The sequence below is a fragment of the Phacochoerus africanus genome, chromosome 14 (assembly GCF_016906955.1).
Source record: "Phacochoerus africanus isolate WHEZ1 chromosome 14, ROS_Pafr_v1, whole genome shotgun sequence".
Lineage (NCBI taxonomy): Eukaryota > Metazoa > Chordata > Mammalia > Artiodactyla > Suidae > Phacochoerus > Phacochoerus africanus.
This window is the reverse complement of record NC_062557.1, coordinates 57,711,160-57,715,394: the sequence shown is the minus strand read 5'-3', so window position 1 is coordinate 57,715,394 and position 4,235 is coordinate 57,711,160.

The window sequence follows — 4,235 nt, the reverse complement described above, 5'->3', positions numbered from 1 at the left end:
TGCAGAGCCCAGGAGTCCGCCCAGCAGAGACCTTATTTCAAGTCCTTTGCTTGCTCACGATACCTGCAAGTAGGTAGGTAGCAGTATTTCTGTTTTCACAGAGGAGGAGCTGAGTAGGTGCCTGAGTTTTGAGCACCTACTGTGTACCAAGACAGTTACAGGCATTGGCTCATTTACTTCATACAGCAGATGGCACATGAAGCCAGAGCAAGTATTACATTCATTTTAAGAAACAGGGTCAACCGAAGCCTCCGATTCCCAAGGCTCTTGGTCCAGACTTCCTGACTTCCCGGTTTGGCAGAAAGGGAGGCTCGTGACCTCTGCCTTCCTAAAGACGGAAGAGGCTTTCAATTAAAGACAAAATGACCATTCAGAATATTCTGATTTATTAGCAGACTTCTGCGAGGAGAGGGAAGTCCACAAAAAGTAAATTCTCAGGGATCTAGTAGACATCTACCACAACCACAACCATTCAGATTTTTTAGGGGATTTTTCCAGTTAATTATCCTATCAGGCTCTGTAGAACAAAGCCTATCTTAATGTTAAATATCCTATGCAAATCAAATTTAAATTTAAATTTAAATAGATGGAGTAATATTGTGGCAATACTACTGACAAAGATGCTCAGACTAAAATCCTCACATGGCACCAGAACTTGGGGGAGCCCATGAGGGCCAGAAATGCAGCTTCTAAAAGAATGTCCATATATGTATGACTGAGTCGCTTTGCTGTACAGCAGAAATTGGCACAACATTGTAAATCAACTACGCTTTTTTAATTTTTTGCTGTTTAGGGCCACACCTACTGCACATGGATGTTCCCAGGTGAGGGGTCAAACCACAGCTGCAACTGCCGGCCTACACCACAGCCACAGCCATGCGGGACCCAAGCTGCGACTGCGACCTACGCCACGGCAATGCAGGATCCCTGACCCACTGAGCGAAGCCAGGGATTGAGCCCCGTATCCTCATGGGTACTAGTACTGGTCAGATTCGTTTCTGCTGTGCCGTGACGGGAGCTCCCTCAACTACACGTTAATGGTAAATAAGTACATAAATACATCTTCTTTACCCCCGTGTTCTCAGCATCTGGCTCGTGCTTGGTATACAGTAAGTGCTTAATACCTACATGTGGCATGCCTGTGGGAAGAACTTGCCCCAGGACTTAGTTTCTCTGGTCTCTCTCCCACTTCTGGAAGGAAGGAATGACCATCTGGCTCAGAGATATTTAATAAATTGTTGGCCATCACGTGGGTGATGTAGCTGGGTCCCCAGCTTGTGCTAAGGACCCGCCCTCGACAGCCACTGCACCTCGTGCCTCTGGGGCTGGCGGCTAACACAGGCCATCCTCCCCTTAAGCAAGAATCTGGCACAGCTTTTAAGGCTTTATTCTCTGCTGCTTGTCAAAAGTGCCAAGGCTGCTTGAGACTTGGGGGTAGGGCGTTTCATGGGTCGCCCATGCCAGGTGACTCCCTGGTGCCCTCAGGAACAGGCACGGGGACAACCCTCCCTGAGACTCCCATCCCACACTCTGGGCTCAAGCACCGAAGCAGAGCCAACCCTGGAAAACACGACCCTTGTAAAATCTCAAGGAAGCCAGGCGAGCAGCTGAGGGGCACCCAGTCCAGGAATCATAAGCCTTCCAAAGGGCCTCGTAACCTCAGGGCTTGAGGAGGGCAATGGGGGGACTGGGGCGGGGGGTGGGGTGGGGTGGGGTATGCCTGTATTCCTTCTTGAGAAATCCCTCCCTACCATGGGGGCCCAATGCAGATGAGCTGTAAGGTCGTGTGTAACCTGGAGCGTAAGGGGGATCCTGAAATAGAAAAAGAACGGGGCGATCTGAATAAAGCCTTTCATTAATAATAGCGTATCAACAGCAGCTTATTAATCTGACACAGGTACCACATGAATGGAAGACGCTAAAAACAAGGCAAACTGGATAAACTGCACGACCTTTGCAAATTTTTTATACATCTATTCCAAGAAATAAAGTTTATATATAAATAAATAAGTAGTTTTATAAATGTTATAATACTATAATACTAATATTATAGTATTAACATTCTCTGCAATATTATATTATTAATATATAGTATTAGCATTGATGTTATAATAATTGTTATATTACTATTTATATAAATATTATTAAACTATATATATAGTTTAGCTGGCTAGCTGGATGACAGGTGTCTCCAGAGGTTTTAGTCATTTTTTTTGCCTTCCCAACACCGAATGCGTGATAACCCATTGCCAGTGTGTCTAAGAAACAAAAATCTGGCTCCTCTTTTTTCCGTGTCCATTTGGCAGCAGCTGCATGGGGCTGCCTGGTCTTGGATTCACGGCCCTGAAGCTTGAGCAGACGTAGGGCCGGACTGCAGGGCAAGCCTCTTGCGGTCCCAGAGCTGGAAAAGCCTGGAGGAAAATACTCTTTCCCTTTTCCCTCGGGCTATTGCCTGGGGTGCAATCTGGGTCTTTGCAGACTGGTCTCTGCAGGAGGGTCCGTGCCTCCAAGGTGAGCCGGCCCATTCTGCCCCTGGCTGCCAGTTCCCGGCCCCTCCTGGTCCCTCTCTCACAGCTGGCTTCTGCCCCAAGCTATGTTTCTGCCAGAAATGTGCTGTGTGTATCAATAGAAGAGAGATTTTTTTTTATCTTTTTTTTTTTTTTTTTTTTTGCTATTTCTTGGGCCGCCCCTGCGGCATATGGAGGTTTCCCAGGCTAGGGGTCAAATCGGAGCCATAGCCACCGGCCTACGCCAGAGCCACAGCAACTCGGGATCCGAGCCGGGTCTGCAACCTACACCACAGCTCACGGCAACGCCGGATCGGTAACCCACTGAGCAAGGGCAGGGACCGAACCCGCAACCTCTTGGTTCCTAGTCGGACTCGTTAACCACTGCGCCACGATGGGAACTCCAGAAGAGAGATTTTTTAAATCGCATTGGGTGGGAACACCCTACCTTACACACACACACACACACACACACACACACACACACACACACACACACACAGACATTGCTTGGGCCGCATCTCCTGGGCCTGGTCTCAGGGAGGCCTTTCCCTAGCACCTGATCCAGGAAAGCCCCCTGAACCTCCTCATCTGCTTTGTTTTCCTCCATCCTACACAGCGTGGCCTCTTGGATTAAAGGCTTATTTCTTTTTTTTTTTTTTTTGTCTTTTGTTGTTGTTGTTGTTGTTGCTATTTCTTGGGCCGCTCCCGCGGCATATGGAGGTTCCCAGGCTAGGGGTTGAATCGGAACTGTAGCCACCGGCCTACGCCAGAGCCACAGCAACGCGGGATCCGAGCCGCGTCTGCGACCTACACCACAGCTCACGGCAACGCCGGATCGGTAACCCACTGAGCAAGGGCAGGGACCGAACCCGCAACCTCATGGTTCCTAGTCGGATTCGTTAACCACTGCGCCACGACGGGAACTCCTAAAGGCTTATTTCTTTACTCATCTCCTGCCACCAAAGGGAAACGCCACCCCAGCTGACATTTCTCTCTTCTGTTTGTGGCTGGACCCCCAGTGCCTGGAAAGACAGTTCTTCCACTGCTTCAGGATCACGGGGGAGCTTTGGAGACCCCCATTCCCAGGCCACACTCAGACCTATGAAATCAGAACCCCTGGGGGCAGGGCCCAGGCAGCAGTGTTCTTTAGAGCTTCCCAGAGCTGGATTTTCCTTGCAGGGTTGACCCTCTGTAACTTTGGTTGACCGGATGGCGGAAGTGATATGAGAGGAGTAGAAACTGCCCTTTTTATATGTGTCAATTAAATGTTTCGTTCTCATCACTGAAACAAAACAAAACAAGAAACAAATAAAGCTTCCCAGTGAGACGGTTAATTTTACACGTCCAGTTGGCTAGATTGTGGCGCCTGGTTCTTGGATTAAACATCATCCTAGATGCTTTTTAAGGCATGATTCATTTATATGGGTAGACTCAGAGTTCCTGTTTCGGCTTGGCATGTTGAGAACACGACATAGTGTCTGTGAGAATGGAGGTTTGATCTCTGGCCTTGTTCAGTGGGTTAAGGATCCTGTGTTGCTGCAAGCTGCAATGTAGGTCACAGGTGAGGCTCAGATCTGGCATAGCTGTGGCTGTGGTGTAGGCCAGCAGCTGCAACTCCAATTTGACCCCCAGCCTGGGAACTTCCATATGCTTCAGGTACAGCCTTAAAAAGAAAAAATAAAATCAGTAGACTCTTGAGTAAAGCAGATTACCCTCCATAATGAG